Raw genomic sequence first — 11,385 nt, 5'->3', positions numbered from 1 at the left:
TTTTGTGTCAGTGTAAGGTACAGTGAGATACTGTGTAGACTAGATCACTGTTCCTGTTCTGCTTTAGCCTGAATAAAAAGGAGAAATGTGTGCTGTTAGCAGTGCTTGATTTATGTCCATTGCTTGCCTTCCACAACAATTATTGAATTATGAGTTTAAGGTAGAAGCTGAAAGACAACATGGGAGACACAGCACATTTTCATGACCAAAATGGAGTTTGCGGTTTGGTACAGATACGATGGGTTGGTACAGATAGAATGGAATTAATCTCATCAAATTTAGACACCTATTGTGTAGATACCTACATCTGATCTTGTTGTCTACAGTCCCTTTGCTGTTAGTGGAGAAAAACAGGCACTTCACACATAGAATCTGTATCATTTAAAGGCAGATATCCAAAGCAGGTCTGCATTCTCCAACAACATTATTGCCTCCACTTGCTGTGACTGGACTTCAGTGACTTACAGGGAGTCAGGTGAGATGAAACCCTATTATAGTATACACCAAACTGACACATTTGCTTTATTAAGTCACTGCACAAAATCTTAGAACTGGCCAGTCAGTGCAGAATCAGCATCACTGAGATGATTCAGTGTGGTTCAGAAACAGAGTTTAGCAAATGCCTCCAGGAAACCAGTCCTGTTGCTCCTGTCTCCCCTGAGATCTCTAGCACTTGTGCTTGGCTCAGCTAGAGGCTTGTCATCCTCACACCCATGGAGCTGCAGACCTGGGAGTCTGTGCTTGTTTGTAGGGGAAGGGAAACTCAGTCCTTTACAAGATCACCACCATCTCTCTACCACAAATTCTTGGACCCTATAGGAAAACATAAACTTGTGGACCTAATCTCATTACCCAAGTCTTTCCACAAAACCACTCTGTATTTCACTTCACAGTCCTTGTCTCACATTTGCTTTAGACAAGTGTTTCTACTGCATATCCATTGATTATAGGAAGGCCAGATGAAGCTGTGATATGGATGAAGAGATAATGTTGTGGTCAATCAAGAGAATTTGTGCAGAGAGCAGTGCTGACACCATCCCCAGTATCCTGCCAGGAAATATATCCCTGGGTTATATTGTGCCAAAGCTGTCTTGTCCATGGAGAGTAAAAATAACTTGTTTGCTTACAGTAAATATTAGTAGGCATATGGGTTGGGCCATGGTTTATTTTACATATGAGAAAAATAAACCACAGCACAATCATTGTGGGAATGGCCAAATCTGAACTGTTATCAGGAATGTCAGACAACAATCTGTACTCCTCATGTCCCATATCTCCTCAAATTCTCTAGCTGATTTTTTTTTTTTTTGTTAGTGCTGTTTGTTCTCTTTTCATTTCAGATACAGTCACAAACACATAAAATTGTATTTCCAAGAGTAAGACACATCTGTGTCCTTCCTGCATGTCATAACCTGTGTAAAATATTGTTCTTTTTCTTTGTCTCTGACATATCTATAATCTAAATCTTGACGGCTTGTCTACTTTTTAAACAATAGCCAGTTGTTCCTCAAAAGAAACTTGTAATGCACTATCAGTTTCAGCAGTGGACAGAGGAAGAGGAAATGCATGAAAATATCGCCTAGCAGTCATATTATGAACAGAACAAACCCACTGTGATAGAGACTAAATGGTCCACAGCTTCACAGAGGTGTAGTTGGATAGCGACACCGGAGACTGACCCTCTGGTAATAACCCCTCATGTTTGCTCTGTAGAGCTGATGCCCTTCCAAAAACTTTTCACAGAGACATTTTTTGGTGGTTCTGAAGGGGAAAGACTATCTGAAGCTTGTTGGACACTATTGGCTTCACGGCCATGGGGACATTGTGACACCAAATAGTTTAGTGTATGAGGGGAAACTTTAATATTAAACACTAAAAGAAAAAAAAAAAAAAAAAGGCTTGAAAGGGACAGGTCTTTCTTCCTCGGAGCTGGATATTATCCTTGCAAGCTGTTCACCAGATAGAGTAAGCTAGTCACCTCATATATATGGTCATTAACAATATCTAGATGCTTCATGCTCTGCTGGGACACTGTAATGAGCTTTGTCTGTCAGGTCTTCTCACCACACCTGCTAACAAAGGCAGTCTGCTGCGTGGGGGCCCCTGTCTGCATGCCGGAAGAAGTGTTCAGTGTGCTGTTGCCAGCTCTGCGGGGTGCACCCTACCCGACCGTGCTCTGCCCGCCTGCCAGCCTCCTCCTCACTTCTCCCCTCTCTCAGCAGAGCTACCTGGCACCCCCCAGAACTGCTCGCAGCCCTGTATCCCACACGGACTGCTACAAACCCCCACACCAACAGGTTAGTGGATGCTGATCAGGGTCTCCCCTCTTTCCTCCCTCGTGTAACAGCCTTACTTCATGTATATTTGATTCTCCTTCTACAGATCTTTTTACAGTTTTTCTTCTTTACAGTCTGTGAGTTGCTAGATTTGCTTGCTTTCCCCAGCCCCAATTATTTGAATTTGGTACACTTATAAAAGTGACTTTTTTTTTTTTTTTTACTTTATCTTATCTACTCCCCTCTCCTAGATGACAGATGTATTTATTTATTTATTTTAAATCTTTACTCTTTTCTTTCAGATTTTACATACCAACACCTCTTTAATTATTGTTTTACCTTTGCCATTCATAGTGCTTTTTTATTTTATTTTATTATTATTAGTGTCTCACTTTCATTTTCTTTGAAGTTTTCAGTGAACTGTGGCTTCAAACTGTGTAATAATCACTGAGTTCCTTGGCTGATATCATTTGAAGAGGCAAAAATAATTTGAAAAATCAGGTTTTCATTTCAAGAGCTCCTGATTTTGCTGGTGAGTGCGGGCGTGGGGATGGGGGGGAATAAAAGTGATGAAAATCTATAAACAAATGAAAGAAATGTTACTGTGTGGGATTCACAAGTGAGCAAGACTAACATTTCACACTGGGCCTGAGATGTCTGAGTGAAGACTGATCTCCCTTATATCCCAATCAGACTCACTACTGTGCTTGTCTAATAAACCAGCTTCCTTCCCAAGTAATCTCTCTCACACCATCATCTGTCATTTTTTTTTTTCAGTCTTTCAGGTAGCACACATGGAAGCCTTTCATGGTTCTTGGTCTTAACAAAAAACAATTTTCAAATGTAGATTTTTATGTGAGTAGAAACCATGGAGGGTTGCACCCTGCACTAATTTCTTGCTCTTTTGCATCACAAGTAAGCAATAACTTAGACCTATGCAAAATAGTTGTCAAAAAAGACATCTAAAAATGACAGCATTTAACATTTAATTTCCCTGGGTTAAAACACTGATCCAAGGTGATAGGAAAGGGTATAGTAAATTGGATTCTAATGTTTCAGGTCCTCTCCTGAGCAGCTCTCTAGGGGTGACTTCACAGCTCTTCCTTCTCCATGGAAGTCTCACTTCTCCATATTTACACACCCACAAAGTTAAAGAGAGCTCCATCCTCTTCCTTGGTGGGTGGGAGAAAGTGCATTGCAAGTCTTTGATAGTGATCACACCAGGAAATTTATGAACAGAAGCTTACAGCAGTTGCAAAACCTTAATTCACACTGTAGCAAGCCATGGATTTGGGCTCTGGAGAGCTGTAATTCCATCCCCTAGGGATGAGCAAAGTGTCATCCATACACAAAATGAGTGAGGAGACAGTTTATAAACCCACTCATTTTACTGACTACTGGTGCTGTCTAACCATAGGCTGAGCATGTACCTCTGTCGCGTTAAAAGGTAAGGAAGTTTGTCAGGACCTAAACCCCTTTTTGTTCCAGCTTGTCTTCAGATAGAGGGCCTGGGGGCAGCTGGGCTTACATTCTGAGTGATGTCCAATTTGGCAATATGTCTGGACACATTCAGTATACTAAATTATATTGAATTATCACAATCACAGATGTACAAATAGCACAATCGGCACTATAAAACTGGTTGTATTAATTACAACCACAGATTCACAAATAGTGCAATACACATTTCATTCTAGTAGATTACTAGTATAATTTATTGAAGCAACAGGAGCACATGTTCTTTTGGATTGCCAGTGATAAATACACTGTCTGCAAAGCACAAATACCAAGAATATGACAAACACAATGATCTACATACACATATGCTAACTTATGAAGTAACTCTATAGAGAATGTTAGGTTTTCCAGTGAAGTACTTGGTATAACCGAGAGTTCGAATCTCATGCAAGAGGTGTCCCTAGGTGAGGGGGGAAGAGAGGTTAAACCTGTCAACTGATCCCAATAGTTAGTGATGTCCTTCTAATTTTTCTGTGATGGTGTCTTCCTCTTCATTTTCCCTCTCTTGAGCCATTTTTATAGAATTTTCTTACTTTTAGGTGTAGCTGGAGTGACTCTAATCATACGTGTCTTCATTGTGATTGGTATATTTTTTTCTTGCTTTTGTTTAAAGTTACAGGCTCAGAGAAATTCATAGCACATGCTCAGTGAGGAGTGGTCGCACCTTAGAGGTGGGTAGCCTTCGGGATAAAGGTGTGTTTTGGCATTAAAATGGGATTATAATGAGCAAAGCTCACCCAGAGAACATGATTTGGTTATCAGTTAGACTCAGGGCTGGCCATTCAATCTGTCAGTTCCATAATGTGATCAGGTTCTCCATTCCCGTGGTGATAGCACAGAGCCTGGATGCAGTGTCTTCACTCTGCTCCACCCTCAGTGATGAATCTCTTAGAGTTAGCACATCAAGCTTACTTGGTGTTACCAGTACCTAAGGTTGCAGACTGTGTTGCCAAGGGGACTATCATGGAACAGATTCCTTGCATATCTGCTTCATCTCAACCTGGAAGTTTCCTCAATAGTGAACCTTCTCTTAAGTATTTCACAACCTCCTAAAGGATTACCAACCGGGACAGTACAGCTGGAAAGGGAGAGATGCTCCGGTGCTCCAGTGCTACAAATTTGGAGAGATGAATCTGCCTCCTATGTTTTTTATAGCATACTTTTAGACTAGGTCTGGCAAGAAATCTGAAGGGAACCAGCTATAGAAATAGTTTAGAAACTCAAGGATAGTTTAGAACTCAAGGATTTGAAATTTCTTTTGAGCTTTTTTGATAACCCCCACCAGAAACCTCCCTTTCGCAAACCTGAATTAAATATCAGTAATGGAGCATCTCTTTTGAGCTGTTACTGGATCAGGCGATGTTAGAGAGTATATCATTAGTGTCGACTGGTAATTTATGAAGCTCATCTACGTACAAATCATGTGAAAGAAATGCCGCATCTGATAATGCTGAATGTGTTTGTATACCATGTATTCTGTAAAATGGAGAGATTGGTTATTGGGTAGCTTGTTGCTAAGTTGAGTAAGTTGTTATATAACCCCATTTCTCAGATAAGTCTTTATGCTAAGTCTGAAGCATAAAAAAAACATGGCATGGAGGTATTGGTCAGCTGAAGGGCCATCATTTCAAAATTAAATATGGTTCACCAGACTAAAAGCTTTCTTCAGCCTCAACATAGCATGGAATCTCATTGGTGTTAACAAATGCCCTGGATTTGCTGTTTTTCATTAGTTTAACTGCTTATTATGTGCCCTGTAAACTCCATTACTCTACCAAAGGTGTGCTTAGTCATGCAAAGAAATATTTAAGGCAATTATATCAAATTTCCTCTCTCCAGAAGAGTAGCTATAGAAATAATTCATAACACTTCATGAATAGCAGTAGGTGAGAAGTTTGTTTAAGTTGAAGGGAAATAAGAGAGGTTTATGCAAATAATATAAACACTGAAGAATGTGATGTTTTAATTGAAATATAATTAGAAGCCTTTCAATTATTGGAAAAGAATGAATTATTAAATATTCTTAAATGTTTTGAGAAAGGTGGGTAATGTGGAAAGTTTTAAACTCTCTGCCCTTCGGCTTAAAAAACACAATATGTGCTTAGAGAGTAAGAAGCTGAAGTACTATGATGGCAGAGTCAGTAAAGTTAGATTTAAAATTGCATTGATTTTTATTTAGTGTTTTCAACAAAGTAGACTTGCTATTGAGGAAGTGAACTCTCTGTAGAAAATATAAGTTCAAATCCCAGATCTGTTCCAGTCCTCCTGTTTGACCTCACTGTATCATCTTTCCTCTATAGGAGGAGGTTAGCAGTTTTTGGTTTGTACTTATTTATTTATTTATTTATTTATTTATTTATTCTACATTGATTTTCATTTCCTTGTATGTGATGCAACTAGTGAAAGGTAATTCTGATCTCTGTCTAGGTGTCTAGATGTTAAGGGAATATAAATCATATATTATAAACAATTGCAATTAAAACACAGATTTTGTTTGTGAGGATTTTTTGATGCTTGTTTCAAAAGCCAAAAATTTTTACTTTGTCACCTCCAATTTTTATGAGTACGAAAGTCATCTTTTCTGCAAGGTAAATTAATTTTTTGCAAACATCTGGTTTCTCTATGAAAATGAGCAAACCAGAGCCTGGAGCAAATCCAGAAATGAATTTATTTTTATTTTTATTTTTTAGGGTAGGATGTAGGGATGTAGGTGGGGTCACAAAGTATTGGGTCATTTAGTTCAACTTCTACAGTATGATACTTAGCACTTCAGTATTGAAACAGCTTCAAATGGGCTGCTTATGTGTTTATGAAAGGAGTGCTCCTACCACATTGCTTTCTCTTCAATCTTCCCACAATGTTTGACCGAGATAAAGGCATAACATATGCAGAGGATACATGCCAGTAAGTTAAGAAACTGCAAGGAGAAGTTATGTAGAAGGGTTATATAGACAGCAGAGAGGCTATAAGCAGAAAGGCACACTTATAGGAAGGCTGTGTGTTTAGGAACAAAGTTTAGAATTAAAGGAGATTTTTCACTGATACTAAGAGACAAAATATTACCGTGGCTAGGAACTTTTCTTACTAATTTGGAGAAATAGGATTTAATCATGAACAGTGGATTTTGAAAGGAAAGTAAGAGACTTAGTAACAAGAAAACCAAGATGCTTTCTTTCTTATGTCCTTGGAATTAAATCTATAGAGAGATTTCAGTCTATTTGGCAAGCACCATTGATTATGCTTTTGTTTATTTGCTTAACTTTCTCCTAATGCATCAGAAGTGATCCATTTCACAGGGCTGTCTGAGCATTTACCTTGCCACATGTCACACTGCTCCTGAGACCTGGGGTTTGCTGATGTCCTTGTTCTCTTTCAATGAGATTTTTAAAATACATTTTGGATGACATATTTTTAAAGTGTTGGTTATATTTTCATGTATTGGAAGCAGTTTGGGGTAGGTGTTCCCAGGACTACTATCTGTTATAGGGACTATAATACCTCTTTGTAGAACTAATACTTGAAAAAGGTGATGTTCACTCTAAGCTACAGAGAACTTCTGTGTGCTTCCCCTGGGCACACATTTTCCCCATTGATTTTCATCCATGCTTTCCTCAGTGGACTTCCCTACTTCTGTAAAGGGGAAAAAATCCCACCTTTCTGCAGCCTGTCCTCTCACTCTGATGTGAACAGATAGATTCAAATGAGCCACGACAAGATGCTTCAAAAATACTGTATCTACTCATAGTCTTCAGCAGAAAGAAACAACTTCTGGCTGACAATTCCTTTAATTATAAACACAGGACAATAAATTTTGTAGCAAGGATGTCTTGAACCACAGTAAAATGTTGCAGGTAACAGGCAGACAAACTTGCCCCTGCTTCCAGTTTTATTAACAGTGTGGGTGTTTATTTCCCACCCTTTTCTTTCCAGGTCAGTAAATTCTGATAGAGGACCATTTACACTTTCTACAATCTGTGCTATCCGGTGCTATAAACCTTACAAATGAATGGGGCAAACCTTGGCTGCCTAGTTTTTCTGGGTCTTGCTGTTGCAGTACATCCATCTTATTTACTTGCTACCTCTCAGGAAGGCAATGAAGCGTTGTGACTTCATGAGTGATATTAAAATATTCAGATAAATCCTTGTGACTGAGACTGATACCACAATGGATGCTGAGATCTGTCTTTCTGATATCTGCTGCAGCTCTGGTTTCTCTGTTACTCTGCGTCTGAGAGAGTTATTTACAACACGAAGAAATTTGTGGAAGACATTCTTAGATCAGAACATTTTCTTTTGCACCATTCTGAAAAGTTTTAAGTGATTCAGTGAGATACAAGTACAGTGGAGAGTTGGTGCCCCCATTTCTTTACCTTTCCAACTGCCAAAATGAATTTAGGAAATTGTGTAGCTCTTAAGAAGAGCTTCTTACCTATCATCACAAACCATAAATGTGAATTGCACTAAATATATCCCTGCCCATGGCAGGGGAATTGGAATTAAATTATCTTTAAGGTCTCTTCCAACCCAAATCATTCTATGGTTCTATTTCCTGTTATGTATTGTCACTTTGGTTTGTAAATTTGCTACAAAAAATCATCAGTGCTTTTAAGTACTCCATCAAACTGGATAAATAGGAAATCTCTGCTTCAGTCAGCAGTACCATGACTGAGAGTTCTACAGAGAGTTGTATAACCCTGAGAGAAAGAGAGGATTTAGCCTTTCTAAAGCCTACCCTTGACCACCTTTTTCCTGCACAGTTCAGCTCTTCAGCTCTTCAGTTGCACCAATCCATAAGAATGCACTTCAGGTTCAAATAAATAAGATTTTTTTATTTTATTTTATTATTATTATTATTATTATTTTTAATGTGGATAATTTCAATTACATATAATTGTGTTGGCACAAGTGAAGGGAAAGCAAATTGTAAAAATTGGTTGGAAATGAGCGTAACCAGCTTCAGTAAAGAAAATGCTTCATATAATCAGATCAGAAGTCTCTCATTCAGTGAAGTGTTTAAGTCCAGGCCTCACCCAAAGCAAGTTTTTCAATTGCAGCCAGTGAGTGAAGACTGTGGAAATCCTGTTTATCCCATCCAACACCTGGGTTCCTTTTTGTGGTCAGTGTGCTGAGAGCACTCATCTTTCTCCAGCTAGGTGGTGGCAAACAGCAGCACACACATGCTGAAGCTGGCACACTGTACTGACAGTCATCAGGTTGCATGTTCCTGCCATGAAGTGATGCTGGATTTCCTCACGCTTTGATCTCATCTAAATTTTATAACCAGTTCTTCAGCTCCACAAGCCAGATTTTAGAAATAAATTGTTGTGACCTACTGTAGTGGGTTTACATGGCAGGTTTTGATTGTGGGGGGCCATAGAGGTGGCTTCTGCAAGAAGAATCGAGAAAATGCACCATGTTAGGTAAGGGCCCCACTGCTGGCCAGAGCTGAGCCAATGAGCGATGTTGTTTGTGCCTCTGTGAGAGCATATTTAAGAAAAACAAACAAACAAACAAACAAACAAAAAACTCTTCTACACAACAGCTGGGAGAGAGAGAGGAGTGAGAAACAGCCCTGCAGCACACAAGGTGTATGCAGAAGAAGGGCAGAAGGTGCTCCTGGCATGCAGCACAAGTTTCCCTGCGGCCCATGAGGAGGCCCCTGGTGGAGCAGGCTGTCCCCCTGCAGCCCATGGGTCCCACATGGAGCAGATCTCCACACTGCAGCTCATGGAGTGGAGCCCACGCAGGAGCGGGGATCTGGGGAGATCTGCTGCCTGTAGGGGACCTGTTCTGGAGCAGTTTGCTCCTGGGGGATGGACCCCATGGGACGGAGTCATGTGGGAGCGGTTCCTGAAGAGCTGCAGCCTGTGGGAAGCCCATGCCGGATCAGTTTGGGAAGGATGGCATCTTGTGGGAGGGGCCCCACAGCACAGGGGATGAGAGTGACCGAGGAGCAGCAGAGAAGAAGCACCGTAGACTGACCATAACCCCCATTCCCCATTTCCCCTGCACCACTCAGGGGGAGGAGGTAGAAGAGGGTGGATTGGGGGAAAGCGGTTTTGTTTTCTTTCCTTTGTTTCTCACTTCTCTAACTTGTTAGTAATAGGCAATAAATCTTACTATTTCCCTACTCTGAGTCTGTTTTGCCCATCACGATTACTGTTGAGAGATCTCCCCATCCTTATCTCAACCCTTGAGCCCTTTTCATTATATTTTCTCCCCCTTTCCCTTTGAGGAGGGGGAGTGATAGAACAGCTGTGGTTGAGCTTGGCTGCCCACCTGAGTAAAACCACCATATCTTCTGAAGAAGAGGTTAATGTAGAAACTGCAGGCTTTCTTTGACTGATGGTTCTCACCCTTGTCTTTACATATAATCTGGCCCCCCTTATATGCTTTTTTCATGCACTGTGAAAATGACCTTCTACAACAACTGTCAGGGGGAACTCATAAAAGAAATGCCCTTATACAAAACATATAGCAAAATCACACATGAATAAGCAACAAATAAACATTACAAATAAAGGTCCAGTTCTCAAACTTCAAGAGTTTGCTCTAGTAAGGTACAAAAAATCTGGCTTAAGAATCTATCCAAACATGTAAAGTAGACATGGAGATCTAATTTAGCACTTAGTGAATGATGATATTACTCTCCTGCCATTTTGAACATGACATGGATTTCCTTCAAAATAATGAGTATCTGCTAGGGTCTTAAAGCTGGATGTGGATCTCACAGCTTGCCTTTTTCTTGCTGTGATTTCAGGTTTTCTGTCTCTACTTCTGCTCTCAAGTCACAGGGAAAGATTTTCAAGAAGGCAGTTGAATGTACTTGAAGGTAAGCTTAAATTTAAAGTTTAAGCCTTCTTTCTAGAATTGCAGTCTTTGACTGGCTTTCATGAGTCTGTGACATAAGGACTGGATTTATGTTCTATAATTTTAGCCACTTAACCACTTTCAAGGCTCTCTTTTTAGTTCATCAAGGCATTTCCAGGGAGCTTCCCTCTTGTCCAAGAATACATGACTGTGACAGATACACATTACTCTCCAGATATGTTGTTCTCTCCATTTACAACTTAAAACATGATGATAACTATTCTACACTACATAAATCTTAAGTTTTTGATAGATAAAGTTAGGTGAGATCAAACCAACCACAAACATGTGATCTAAAACACTTTAAAATCAGTAGGGAGTTTTCTATGGACTGCACAAGGCTTTGGATCATCCCCTTGGAAATGCTCAGAAACCTGCATTTGAACTCTACATGATCTTGGATTAAAAATTGTCAGAGTGATTCAAAAGGTTCCAAAAGGAAAATACTATTTTTTTGGAGCACTTAGAATAAGGTTTGTCCTTGCATCTAACCTTCCAAGCTTCATTTACCTGTCCTATTACAGGTTGTTTGACTTACTTTTATCAGGTATTGCATTTTGTGTGCATATTGTTCCTGGTGTTTGTTTGTCTGCTTAGTGTCCCCTAAAAGCTTTATAAAATCAGGTTGTTGCATCTCATGAGGCTGAGAAAATATGTGACTAGTGAAGAGTCATCAGTGTAATACAGAGGGTGGCATTTTATTTATTGGTTTGCTTTTAAA

At 39.7% G+C, this 11,385-nt stretch overlaps 1 long non-coding RNA gene across 2 annotated transcripts in view; it reads left to right on the top strand.

Annotated features, from left to right (window-relative positions):
* Nucleotides 1-10,839, top strand: part of LOC118168168 — a 140,329-nt gene extending 129,490 nt beyond the window's left edge. Inside the window, exons 1-3 of one of the 2 annotated variants that reach the window (XR_004751401.1) lie at nt 2,760-2,808; nt 10,555-10,626; nt 10,773-10,839. This is a non-coding gene — a long non-coding RNA (uncharacterized LOC118168168). Of the gene's footprint in view, nt 1-2,759; nt 2,809-10,554; nt 10,627-10,772 lie in introns of those variants that run through there. The other variant, XR_004751403.1, reaches the window with a different exon arrangement.
* The last annotated feature ends 546 nt before the right edge of the window (nt 10,840-11,385 follow it).

This window comes from Oxyura jamaicensis, chromosome 1 (genome assembly GCF_011077185.1).
Source record: "Oxyura jamaicensis isolate SHBP4307 breed ruddy duck chromosome 1, BPBGC_Ojam_1.0, whole genome shotgun sequence".
In the NCBI taxonomy this organism is placed as follows: Eukaryota; Metazoa; Chordata; class Aves; order Anseriformes; family Anatidae; genus Oxyura; species Oxyura jamaicensis.
The sequence above is the reverse complement of the archived record's forward strand: the minus strand, read 5'-3'. Positions and strand labels throughout refer to the sequence as shown.